Source organism: Phocoena sinus, chromosome 5 (genome assembly GCF_008692025.1).
Source record: "Phocoena sinus isolate mPhoSin1 chromosome 5, mPhoSin1.pri, whole genome shotgun sequence".
Taxonomy (NCBI): domain Eukaryota; kingdom Metazoa; phylum Chordata; class Mammalia; order Artiodactyla; family Phocoenidae; genus Phocoena; species Phocoena sinus.
This window is the reverse complement of record NC_045767.1, coordinates 3,082,667-3,095,843: the sequence shown is the minus strand read 5'-3', so window position 1 is coordinate 3,095,843 and position 13,177 is coordinate 3,082,667. Positions and strand designations below refer to the sequence as shown.

Genomic DNA, 13,177 nt, shown 5'->3' with positions numbered 1-13,177 from the left:
AATCTGGGTGTTTATTTCTCACCATTTAGGGCAGGTGGTGCTGGTCTCCCATGGTCAGTGGTGAAGTGTGTTTTCAAAATGAATCCGTTTTAGTAAGAAGCAAGTCAATATATAATACAAAATGTTAAGTAGATGATTTGGTTGGTTCGGGGATGGGGCCAACTTCACAGAAGTGGTATGGACGCGAATGGTCCCAGTGTGGAAATCGCTACCCTCTAACTTCCTCCAGAATCAAGATCAGGCAGCATCCACGTCTTGCTGTTTCACAGGCAGAAACCACTGATCTCCTTGTCCCCGCCCCACCCTGAGCCGCAGTGGCAGTGGCTGTTTCCTTGTCTATCAGGCTTCAAGGATGCAACTAAGGGGGGAGGAGTGGATGGGTTTTCGGGGTCGCCGGCCGGGCCCCACGCAGGAGCTCGGCTGGGTGGTTGGTATGGTGTCAGTTGCTGCAGTGGGCGGACTCCAGGAAGGCCCGATGGCTCAGGACCGGCTGGGAGGTTAACTGAAAGCGTATTAATCCACTTGGCCTTCACAACCAGTAGCCTTCCGCCTTGGGTGGCTAGCAGTCCAGTGATTCTTAGTCTACAAAGGCCCCCCCCATTCAGGTGGTTTATCCAGCTGAGGGCTGCGAGGCGTTTGCCCACTGGGGCTTTTCTGCTTTTTACCCCACACCGGGCATCGTGGGCTGGATGCACCGTTCCGGTAGAGAGTCAGTGGGGACGGGTGCGGGGCAGGAAGAGACAGCCAAGCCGGTTTTCTCAGCCAAGCTGAGAAAACAATAAAACCAGCCCAAACAGACCTGGGTTTGAATGTGGGCTGCACCTCTTAGCTGTGTGACCTCGGGCAGGTTAGGGAGCCTCGATTTCCCATCTGTAAAATGGGAACGTGAACGCCGGCTGTGAGAGAGGCTCACATGGTCCACCCAGTGCAGACCCATTCTCTCCCTCCACCTGAGGCTCAATCTCTCCACGCCTGGTGAAGGTACATGTGATATATTTCTTACTATAAATCACAATATCACACCTGCCCACCCACAGCTGATGGGACCAGGCCAGAGGATCAGACCCCAGGGAACCAGCTGGAAGCAACAGACTCAGTCATGTGGGAATGTGAACCCGAGAGGTGCAGGGTGTGGGCTCAGGTGGAGGGTCCCGAGCAGAAAGGCAGCAGGGCCACGTGCCGACTGGCGAGGGGCAGGGGACTCTTCTGCCCAGTAAGATGTAGGTCGTGGGTGGATGTCCCGGGTGAGGGGTTAGCTGGCAGTGCTGCAGCCTCGGCTTTTGAGACTTGGGGTGGCTAGAGAACCCCCCATGGCCTCCTCTGTGGCCCTGGAGAGGCAGCAGGGTGGGCGGGCTGGGGTCACGGGGTGAGGTGGAGCTGATGCAGGGGAGGTGCAGGAAGCTGGCCGCTCATCCTCAACCCCCAGAGAAGGGTGTCCTCATCGTCCCTCTCTTTGTACTGATGAGAAGTCAGAGACAACAGAGAGGTTGAGACACTTGCTTAAGGCCATACAGTCAATGGCAGCACCAGAGCTGGAACCCAGGGCTGTCTGGCTGGAGTGCACGCGGGACGTGAAAGGAGAGAGGGCTCCCTGCTCTAGTGGGTACTTTACAAGGAGATGGCACTCAGAGGGACGTCCAGGAGCCGAAGGAGGGTGTCACAGAGCTCCAGACGGGGCAGTCCCCCGACTTTCAACAGCAGGGGGTGAAGCGAAAGGAATTTCTCCTAAACCCTCAGCGCCCCAGGAAACGACTTTGCTGGAATTCCCCGTTTCTTAAACTGCCTTTTTAACCATGAGAACTTGATGCCACTAAAAGCAAAGCAGAGCCCTCTCAGCCGGGCCTCGGCCAGGGACCCACAATGCCCAGCGCCCCCTTAGCCTGATTTAACCTCGGGCTCTGCAGCCCCTGCCTGGATCGGGCAGTTCCCTCCCTCTGCCGGGGGTCCCTGCAAGCAGCGGAGCGAGGGCTCTGCCTGGGGAAGCCGGCCAAGTGCTGCATTGCTCTTCCCCTTGGCACCACCCCTCCCCAGCACCCACCCGTCCGAGGCTCCAGCAGAGGCCCAGCTGGGAGTGCTGGGAGCCGTTTCCTGACACACGTGAACATCCCAACTCAAGCTCCCTCTGGCTCCAAATGAAAAATGTGGCTTGGTTAGCAGGGCAGCCCATCCCCCTGTCCCGGCTTACTGAAGGCCTGGCTGCAGCCGGGAAGCTGGGGGCCTCGGTACCGGCTGGCCTCTCCTTAGATCGGCTGACGGAGCTGCCCTCGAAGCCCCCCTGGTGCCCGGTCAAGGGGTCAGCCGACGGCCTGGCAGGACTGAAAGGCCTGTGAGCATGCCAGCTTCCCCTGCCCGGCCTGGGGCCAGCCAACCCCTCTAAGCACTGTCCACCACCAGCACTGAACTCGCCACAGAGCCGGATTGGGCTGCGAGAGGCAGGAAGGTGACGTTCCAGGCACTTAGGCTGTTAGTAGCCAGTGGCTAGGGGCTGCAAGGGCGGGTGAGGGCTGCCGGCCCTGCCTGTGGCCGTAGGCTACTGTTGGGCTGGTGAGGGTGGCAGCCCCAGAACCCCCTCCCCAGCTACTCCCCAGCCAGAGGGACGCCTGATGCACCCAAAGGCCTCTGGATGTCACCTGTTTGTGCAGGCGGACACTCGGAGGCCCCAGGGGGGCTGGGTGGAAGGGAAGCCTGTCTCAGCCCCTCAGGGCCTTGGGGTCCGCCAGCCCCGACTGTGGCCATGTGGTTTTGGTGACCCAGACAGTGGCTGTAACGTAAAGTGCTGGCTGTGAGCCCCAGACGATGTGCCCACAACACAGTCATGTTTGCCAGGGTCCTGAGACTGGTCTGTGGGGTTTGGGGCAAGTCCCTTCCCCTCCCCGAGCCTCAGCCTGCTCGCCTACCTGTAAAGTGGGGGAAGAGCCCCTCTCCAAGCCAGTAGCTTCTTCTGAGACCTCGGGCTGCCCGTCTCCTCTGGGCCCTTCCCTTTCCCAGATCAGGCACTGGCTGGCCAGCCCCACACCCCATCCCGTGAAGCCATGAAGGGCTGGCGGCTGGCCGCTGGGAGGGGGCCCAGTCAGGCGCTCCTCTCCTGAGCACACGGCAGGTGACGTTTGGGGTTTCCATGGAGACTGGAAAGCAGAATACAGGTAAGCCTGAGATTGGGACTGTACCTCTCCTAGAGGAACCAAAGAAGCGCAAGCAATCGTAGATGGGACTCTAGCCTTTGGGGTTGGGATTGCTCCACAGTCCCGAGCAGCGGTGCCTCCCGTGAAAGGGGAGCCCGAGGAGGCAGGGAGGCGCGCCCGTGTCCCTCGATGGATGCCCACTGGCCTTTCCCGATGGGCAGGACAGCTGAGGGCCGCAGTCGCTGACCGCTGGGCCACCCTGCACAAGTGACGCTCGGGAAACACCAGGCGGGCGGTGGCTACCTCTGCACCCAGCCTGTGCGAAGCAGGGGGCTAGGTCCCCCAGAAGTGGATCCTGAGGCGGGGATCCCGGAGCATCAGGACCAGGTAGGGCAAGGAGTTAGTCCAGAAAGTAGTCTCGCTGGAGTCGCGCTGGGTCCCTCGGGAGCTGTGTGTGAGCAGTGCCGTCCGGCAGGCCCAGCTGGAAGCAAGGGCCCTTTTGTACCTCCTGTGCTCTGGGCTGGGCGGGGAAGCCACCCCCCAGGGGTGGCCGTGCTGAGGGCGATTTCCGTGGAAAGAGGCAGAGCCAGACCTTCCCTGTCCGCTGCACTGCTCTCGTGAGCAGGAACCCGTCTCAGCCTGGAAACCGCAGCCCGGGCGGTTGGGCCCCGCGAGGAGGGTCTCACCGGCGAACCGGAGCAGAGGCGTTTGACATGTGCCCCCCAGCATCAAAGCCCACCTCGGGTGGCTTCCAGTCATGGTGTTTGACTCAGTGTCCGTCACTCAGGATGCAAAAGGGGTGGCACGGTGGGTGGGTGGTGAATTCATTCTTGGATTGCTGAGTTTGGGGTGACATCCCTGTGGAGACACTGGGGGCAGTTGGGTTCATGTGTCTGGACTCAAGCGGGATCTGGGCTGGAGCTGTCCTTTGGACCACCCAGGTAGAGATGGAGATGGTACGTTAGTTTCCTTTTGCTGCTGTAACAAACTAGCACAGAAATGGCGGCTTATACAACCCCAATTATCATCGGGTCTCACGGACTAAAGTCAGGTGTGGTCAGGGCCACACCCCGTCTGGAGGCTCCAGGGCGAATCCACTTCTCACCTTTTCTACCTCCTAGAGGCGCCCGCACTCCTTGGCTTGTGGTCCCTCCTCATCTTCAGAGCCAGCCCTGTCACATCCCCTGCCCCATTTCCGCAGTCACGTCCTCTGCTGGTGACCCTCCCTCATCCACACTGAGGGACCCTCTGGTGCCATTGGGCCCATCCGACAGCCCAGGGCCATCGCCCATCTCAAGGTCAGCTGGTGAGCAGCTTCCTGCCATCTGCACCCTTTGCTCCCCCTTGCAGCGTGACCTGACCTCACGGCTTACAGGGATTCCCGCAGGGACGTCTTGGGTGGGGGGGACACTATTCTCGACCCCAGATGGTACCTGGGGTAGTGGGAGGGGATGAAACCAGCAGGGAGTGTGTGCAGAGGGTGGAGCTTGGGGGCCATCAGAGGGGTATAGACGTGGATCTGAGGTGGGACTGCAGTGTGGAGCCGGCAGGGCCAGCGAGGGGGCTGAATGGGGGTCCCTGGGGCTCTGGGACACAGAAGCCGAGAAGGCAGCCATGGGGCTGAGGGGCGCAGGCCCCCAGGGTCCCGGGTCTGCTTCAGAGTCTGTGCTGCTCCCCAGCCTCCGCGCTCTGCCTGGCCACCTCTGCCTGCGACCGTGACTGTTGGCTACCCGAAGAGGACAAGCTGATGGCGGCCGGAGGCTCCTGGGGAGTGAGCTCAGCCCAGGGTCTTGATGAGGAAGGGTGAGCGTGGAGATGGAACCAGAGGATGCTCCCTGTGGTCGTATGTAACCAACTGTGGGAACTGCCTGAGCGTCCCACCGGGGAAAGAGGCCGCAGCTGCTGCTTTAGTGTCCGATGGGCGGGGTTTGGGGGGGGGGCGGTATCCTCACAGCCATACAGGGCCCTGTGCTGAGTGTCATGGAAATGCCCTGGACGCCCTGAGCTTTCACAATAGCGAGTCACAGAGAGCATGGGTCCCTTCCTGAAACCGTGCGCGCTCAGAGAAAATCAGGAAGGACACATGGGAAAATGCTGAGTGATGATTCCCAGGGGACTGATGCCGGGGGCTGCTTGCTTTCTCCCCAGTGGTGGTCTGTGATGATGGCCCCCCAAAGATGTCCCTCACCGTGGGGAGCCGAAGCCAGCCGCCCTCCTCGCTCCCCCTGTGTGGGGGGCCCCCAAAGAGCACGGGTGTGTCCATCGGCCAGGCAGCTCTGCACCTGCCTCTGACAGAGGGACAGACCCAGGTACGTGGGCACATGAGCGCCCAGTGATCTCACAGGTTCGAGTGCTAAGTCGATGGGAACCTCCAAGGAACCGCTTCACGGGGCATGATGGCAGGTGACAGTCCGGCAGAGACAGGAACGGGTGAGGGAAGGGGTGCGGGGCCGTGACCTGGGAGAGGGGGCAGCAGGGCCAAGCCCCGGGGGGTGGGGGCTTGTGCCACTTCGGCAGCACAGAGCAGGGGCCTCCGGGAGCCCCGGGCCTCTGAGAGGAGACGAGGCCCACGGCGGCTCCTATGGGTGACATCGTCCCTGTCTTGATCCTGCTCAGAAGCCTGGGGTCCGCCCGGTGTCTACTCCCCAACCCCAGGGCTGGTCAGCAGTCTAGCCCTGTCAGCGTCGCCACGACTCCTCTATCAGTTGCGTCCCGCACCCCGCCCTACCGGCCAGTCCCCGGTCTCACGTGACTTTGGGTGCTGGGGTCAGCCTCGCAGCACGAAGCTTGAAGGACCTTGCTGGCTGGGTGTGCTCAGCACGAGGACCGGGCGGGACAGAGAGTGGACACAGCAAACATCGTGGACGAGGGAGCGGGTGCTGCCGGCCTGCGTCTGCCACGGCACATCCCAGGCTCCCTCTTCCGGGCCCTCGGCTGTGCTCACGGTTGCTGACGGCCTCTGTCTGCGCAGGCCCCTGTCTGTGTCCTGGCCCCGCTCCCGGCTGGCACAGAGGGAAGGAGGCACTGCAGCCTGTGCTGGGTGCATCTCAGGGGCCAGACCCCTGGGGGAGGCTGTCGTGTGCCTCCCATGGCCGGCAGGACCTAGGGGTTGGGAGAGCAGAGCTGGACGAGCTGGACGGGCGTCTGGCTCAGCACCTTCCTCCAGCCCTGCAGTGGCTCCCTGCCCCCAGCGACACGCCTCCCGTCGCCTGCCCGGAGGACACCTGTTGGGACCTGGATTGGGGCGGTAGGGACAGGTTGGGGGAGTCACTGCTGGGGTCGCAGATGAGGGAGCCAGGCAGACCCCCCTGGGCTCTCAGCTCAGCCACTGAGTATGCGTTCGGGAAACTCACCAGCCTGCGCCTCAGCCTCTTCATCTGTAAAATGGGGCACTGGCCTCCCCCGTGGGAGTCTCGGGAGGGCGGGATGAGAGGCTGGTGGGATGCCGGTACCTGCTTGTTAAACGTGCGCATTCTGGGTGCACCAGGGGCTCACGATGACCCCACCGTTTGAGCTCCCGACGGGGAGCCTTCCCTTGGCGTCATTTCCCGCAGGGATCCACCTACACCAGTTTAGTCTGACTTGGGCGCAGAGAACTGCCTGAATTGGAAGAGCAGCCCCGGGCGGCTTTAGGCGCCCTGGAAGCCGGTTTGTGCCGAGTCAGCTCCGCGGCACGTGGGCAGTACAGCCCGAGGGCCGTCTCCCTGGGTCTGGGCTGTCCAACCTGTGCGGCGCTGTCCCCTTCCTCGACGAGAGTGACAGAAACCGGGAGAAACGGGAGCGACCTCTGTGAAGGGCTGAAGGAAAATAACTGCCAATAAAACCCCAGTGGTTCCTTCTTTGGGAAAAATCGACGGGGGTTGTCAAAGGTGCATGGAAATGTGAAGAACCGAGAACAGTCATGGCGATCTTGCAAAAACAGAGCTACGCTGGAGGGACTCACTGACGGTTTCATCCCTGTGATAAAGGGGCGTAATCGAGCCGGGGAGGTGTTGGCACCCGGACAGGCAGCCAGACCGAGAGGGTGGGACATCCAGAGCAGCCCCCGAGTCCCTGCGCTGATGGGGGAGGAAGGTGCCTCTGCAGGGGAAGCGTGCACTTTCCCGTTCAGGTGCGTGTCTTTGGGAAAGTGAGCGTCGCCCCCGGCTCTCTGCACACCCCAGCTCAGTCTATGATGGACCGCAGATCCGAATGTGGAGGTCAGAACAGAAAGCCTTTTGGAGGATAACGTAGAACACCATCTTCAGGGCTCGGGTGGGCGGGGGGAAGGCAGAGGTTTCTGCACCAGGACACGTGCGTTGAGTCCTACTCATAAAGACAGCATTGTAAGTTGGGCTGTAGTAGAATTAAGGATGTCAGCCCATCAAAGGCTACCGGTAAGAAGAGGAACCAGCGAGCTGAAAACGGAGGGGTTCGCAGTACGTACAATGGACAAAAATATCTGAATCTACGATAAAGAACAACTGCAAACCATTAAGAAAAAGGCAGATAAAACATACAAACGGGGAAAAGGCTTTAAAGAGACACCTCAGGAAAGAGGATACTCAGGATCGGGAAACCTGAAGAGGTGCTCGGCTTTCTCAGTCCGCGGGGAAGTGCAGATTGAACCACGCGCTCAGTCATTCAGCACCCACCAGAGGGAAGTCCTGAAATACGCCAGGTGTTCCAAGTGCTGTGGCAGCCGGAGCTCGTGGGGCGCCGCTGGGGCAAGCGGGTTCTGGCGCTTTGAGCCAAAGTTTGGGTCACACCGTCTGGCAGCATCTGCTGGCCGGCGACTCAGCACTCCCACTCCCGGGTGGACACCCAGCAAAAACGCGCACGTCGGGCACCCACTGGAAACCACTTAGGTGTCTCCAACAGCGAGCGGCCGACCCGAGCGCGAGGGAGAACTGCTCAGCAGTGACACGGCCTCGCGTAGCACACAGCGTGGGTGGATCCTGGGCGCGGGACTGCTGCGCGGGGCTGCCGGACAGAGGAGATGTGTCGTGTGTGCCGCCTTTGAGAAGGTCCCGCCCGGGCAGGGCCATCTGCGCCTGCGGGAGAAGGATGTGCTGCTTTGCGCCTGCGGGAGAAGGATGTGCTGCTTTGCGCCTGCGGGAGAAGGATGTGCTGCTTTCAGGAGGGATGTGGTGCTTGCGGGGGGCGGGCAGAGGCCTCAGAGCGCAGGTGCCGGTCTGTGTTTTCTGATCTGGGCAGCGGCTGCACGGCTGTGGCCGCTTCATGAAACTTCGTCCAGCTGCCCGGTGAGGGTACTTTCTCTACCTACTTAAGAAATTTACCAAATACTCCCCCCAGCTCAGGGCTGCGCAGTAAGACAATTCACAAGACTCCCTGGCACACAGGCGTGTTGGGAGAACCACGTGAGATGCCCGTCCACACGCACCGGGACTTCGAGTTCATTTATTTAACAAATATTCTCAGAACTCCTGCTCTGGGCTGGGTCCTGTTCTAGGCTCGGAGGAAGCGATCTCAAAGAATCCAAGCTGACCGCTAGGAGCTCACCATCCAGTGAAGGGTGCCCGGTGACTCGCACCCTGGGTTCTCTGTGCCAGGCTCTGAAACGGTGCTGCAGACACAGCCCCCGTCCCCACGCTGCTCCTGGGATGACGAGGACTCAAAGGCTAACACGAGTGTCACCAGGGGCAGAACCAGGGCTGTGGGAGCCCAGAGGAGTGTCGGACCCAGGCTGGGGAGGGGTGAATCTGGGAAGGCTTCCACGGGGAGGTGACCCTGGGATGAGCCTGAAGAACGTGTAGGAGGCTGGGGCTGGACTGGGGGTTGGTGTTGCCTCTGGGCCAGGGAGCAGGGTGTCCCACTGCCTGCAGTATTCTTTCACCAAAATACTCCTGCAGCTCACTCACTGCTTCCTCTCAGCCTTGGCTCAAATATCCTCCCCCGGGCCAGATGATCTGAGGCGGTTCACTTTTGCTTCTAGAAACAGGACTTTGTGTTCTGCCTGGCTGGACCCCAGGAGTCCGGCCCAGGGCCTGGTATGTCCTAGCAGCTCAAGAAATATTTGTCTAGCTGCTGCTCGGTCAGCTGGCTGACGTAGCAGCCAGGACCTCCGTGCTCTGGGCCGGCTTTTCTGTGCTTGCGAGATGGGCCTTTCGGCTAAAAATATGCCAGATTTTGCTGCTGGAGCTCAAGGTCCCAGTCTCAGCACTAACACTTAAATGTCCTGTGATTTTGGTCAGAACACATCTCTTCTCTGAGCCCTGGTTTCCCTTGTGTTTCAAGGGAGCTACACCTGCGCCCTACGCTTGGTCAGAGCCCGGCATACGGCAGGTGCTCAGCGGCTGCAGAAGACACTGTTATTTTGTACGAGGCCATTTATTGGAAGGATTGGGCTGCCTGAGTCTTGGCCAGTCAGGGCCGTGGCCACCGGCTTCAGCATGAGTACCCCTAGGGGCCAACACGTTGACCGACGGGCACAGCCGGCGAAACCCTTCTGTGCCGCTTGTCTGGACTCGGATCTCGTGACCCGGAATACACCGCAGGCTTCCTGTGACTAATCCCGCCTGCTACCTACCACCCCCAATCCCCCGCCCCACCCGGAGGCTGCCAGCTGCACCAACATTGTCTTCTATTTGTAAACAAACTGTCTGCTTTCCTTCTGCTGAAGACAAGAGAGACGTAAGTGGTGGGGGCCCGGCCCAGACTCTCTGCAGGTGGGACAGACCCCTCCTGGCCTCTGTCCCTGACAGCCTGGCCTTTGTGCTCCTCTGACTTCCCTGGGGCCTCTTACACAGCCATCATGAAGGTTCCGTGCGGGTGCTGAGGCTGAGGGGATCAACTGCTAAGAGCTAAGAGGGAGTCTCGAATAAGCTGGTTTCTATTCCCAGGAGGTCCCTGAGCTGCGGAGTTTAGGGGTGGGAGAGAGGAATGGGCCGACAGAAGGGAACCTGGTTCTGTGTGAGGATGAGAGACCCCGAGTCCCCGCGTGGCGGTGCGGGGCTGCGGCAGCAAGACCCTCAGGAAAACAGACCCTCTTTTTTCTCACACGTTCAGATCGGCACTTCTCAAATGATCTATGGGGAAGAACGGTTTCAAAAACTTCCCAATCTGTCAGAGCAATACCTTTGGAAAATACAGTAAACTGTTAGAAAATGAAATAAAAAGGTAGTCATTCAAAAGACAGGCTCATTTAAAAATCATTGTTTTAAGATTTAACAATAAACAAAATCTCTTTGTCAAGCTGTCACAAACGTTTCTGTCTACTCTCGATTTCTCTGCCTTTTTCCCCCCCGACCAGTCACAATGGTTTGCCAATGGCTCTGGGCCAGGGCTAGCTCGGGGTCATGCTGGCCCAGTGGGGTCAGCCTCAGGAAGATGGCTTGTACTTGGCCTGGGAAGGTGAGTTGCCTGGAGCTGAGAGGCCTGTGGGCCCTGGGGGTTGGGCATCCTGAGGGGGGTGGCTGGTGCCAAGTCCGTTGTGACCCTGAGAGATGATGGGGGTCACGGGCAGAAGTTTGCAGGTGGATGTGCTGCCTCTGAAGACAAGGAAGATGGTTGGGGAAGGAAGGTTTAACTTTGGGAGCGGGGGGTTCCCTTTGGACCGTGTGAAAAGTCAGTCTGATTAGACAGGTTTACATTCTTTCCTTTTTACACTGTCGTGTCTTTTAATTTCTCAACCTTCGGAGGGAATTCCATGATTCTTTACAACTTTGGCAGGAGGACCAAAGAGGGAAACGAGCGGTGGGGAGATAAACGGCAGTGGGGTTTGCTCCTTGCCCCTCTGATAGCCCAGGGCAGCCTGGCAGCTTCAACAGCACATCGAGAGGGGGTTGGATGGCTGCAGTGGGGCCTGGGCCTTGGACAGAACGTCTGTGAGCTGCCTAGGTAGGTTCACGGGGCCATAGGGAGCACTGGAAAGACCCCTCCTCCAGGAAGGGAGCAGTGGTTCAAGGGACAGGATGGGTCCTATAGGTAAACACCCCTATGTTTGCAGTACTCAAGAGGGAGGATAAAGCTGTCAGTAGAGGCACATTCATAGGAGCTACCACTTATTGAAAGCATTACATTCTCTCATTCAATTTCCATAACGGCACTGCAAATGGGGACAGTTACTTCCATTGTATAGGTGAAGAAACAGACCAAGAGAAGTGAACTGACTTGCCCATGTTACACAGCAGGTAAGCACCAACGCATTGATTTAACCCGATCAGGCTCCAGAGTGCAGGCTCCTTCTGATGCACCACACTGCCTTTTATTACGACTGAGCTCACGACACAAATGCAGACATATTCGGCCAAGGTTGAAATGCACTGGCTTATGCAAAAGGGGAACTGCCTTCTGCGTTCCTTCTGTGGGAATGGAGCCTGACTTTTTGTTCCCCTTCCAGTTCCAGGCTGTGAACTCCAGAAAGAGGGAGACTGTGTCTTTCTTGATTACCACTGAATCCCCAGGGTCTGGAATGGGTTTGGTGCATAATAGGTGCTCAATAAATGTTTGTGGAATGAATGAATGAGTGTACCTGTGGGGATCTAGGATCTATCCTCACAGTTACCCATCTTTCCAGCCATCCATCATCATCCATCCATCCATCCATCCAACCACCCACTCATCCATACACACACTCATCCATCTATCCATCCATCCTTTATCTACCCACCATCTAGCTGTCTATCCATTCACTCTCCCTTCCTTTCTTCCTCCTTCCCTCCCTCCTACCCTCCCTGATTTCTTCCTTCAGTTCAGCAAGATGTTATTGAACCAGGGACATTCCATGTGCTAAGCACTGTGTTATCCCAAGCGGTGTCCCTAGTGACATTTGCAGTAATGTAACCTTGTAACAGTGTAACTCGCGCTACCAAGCAGACAACTTCTTGAGCAGCCTGGCGTCTCTCCTAGCTGATCTCAGACATTGCATGAGGGCTTAGTGTACAGATGGAGCCTCTTCTTGATGGCGATGCTCTGTCACTCAGTTCATTACTGTCTGGAAAGAGAACGAACTTGAACAACTGCAGAAGGTGCCTAGTACTAGGTGACTGGTCATAATTACCAGACAGCCTTCAGTGCAGCTCTAACTGGTTGGGTGGCCCAGTGTTGCAGCCGCATAGCATTTGTTCCAAATGAACCATTAGCAATGAGTTATTTCCAGGATTTAAAAAAGGAGACAGCAGGAAGCCGCTTGACAGGTGAGACGGGACAGAAGCCTCCAGCAGACACAGGCAGTTTTTGGTTTCCTGCTGCCATGATTCATCCAGAAATTTATTTTGAAATTCATTTCTATCCAGTGGTAATCAGGGCCAGACCCTGGGGAAGTTCTCTCCCTTAGTGCCAGGGAGGGAGGAGGGGGAGGGAGCTGAGGGAAGGGCTGGCCATTTGGAGGGGAGGGGCACTGTCTCCTGGGTTTGGGAGGCAGTGGCAGGCATGTCCCAGCCCTCTCACCAACCTGCTGTGTGAGGTCGGGGCCCCCACCCTCTCTGGGCCTCCAAGTCCTCGCCTGAGGACAGGCTGGGTGGCTCTCTCGTCCTTCCAGCTCAGGTGTCCTCTGATGTTGACAGTCTCCTGGGTTCCTGCTCCTTCACAGAGTCTGTTTTCAGCCCCAAGAGGTCATGACCGGGGAGGGCACAGGCTCTGGGGTCCGGAACACCTGGCCTTGCCACGCACTCTGAGTAACCTGGGTCAGACCCTTCTGCCCTTACCTGCACAGGTACCCAGGGCAGCACCTCCTGTCTGCAGGAAGGAGGGAGGGTATGGCGGGGCTGCTGGGGGGGGGGCAGGGGCTGGGATGGAGGCCCTGCAGGGTCTGTGCACCCCTGGGGCCAAATAACAGAGGGGAGCCCCAGGCGCCTGTTGAGGGGGTCCGCTCCGCTTCGTCTCCAGCCCCCTCACCCAGAAAGCCCCCAAAGACATCCTGGTGGAGGCTTGTCCCTCCGGCCAGGAGGGGCCCAGGCGATTTGGCCCCCTCGTCCTCCTGCTGGTGGCCAGCCTCGAGGCCACATCAGCTGCAGGCCCACGGCTGGGAGGCGGCTCCCTCCTCTCAGGGTTTTCACGAGGTACAAACTCCTGGCAGGACGCGAAGAGGGCGGGCACCTGGGGAGAGAGAAGGA

The 13,177-nt window shown here is 58.9% G+C and overlaps 1 long non-coding RNA gene across 1 annotated transcript; it reads left to right on the top strand.

Annotated features, from left to right (window-relative positions):
• The first annotated feature begins 4,763 nt into the window (after positions 1–4,763).
• On the top strand, positions 4,764–8,152 carry LOC116754076. The gene is made up of 3 exons (XR_004349944.1): positions 4,764–4,925; positions 5,271–5,552; positions 5,739–8,152. It is a non-coding gene; the product is annotated as an uncharacterized LOC116754076 (long non-coding RNA).
• Positions 8,153–13,177: the final 5,025 nt, after the last annotated feature.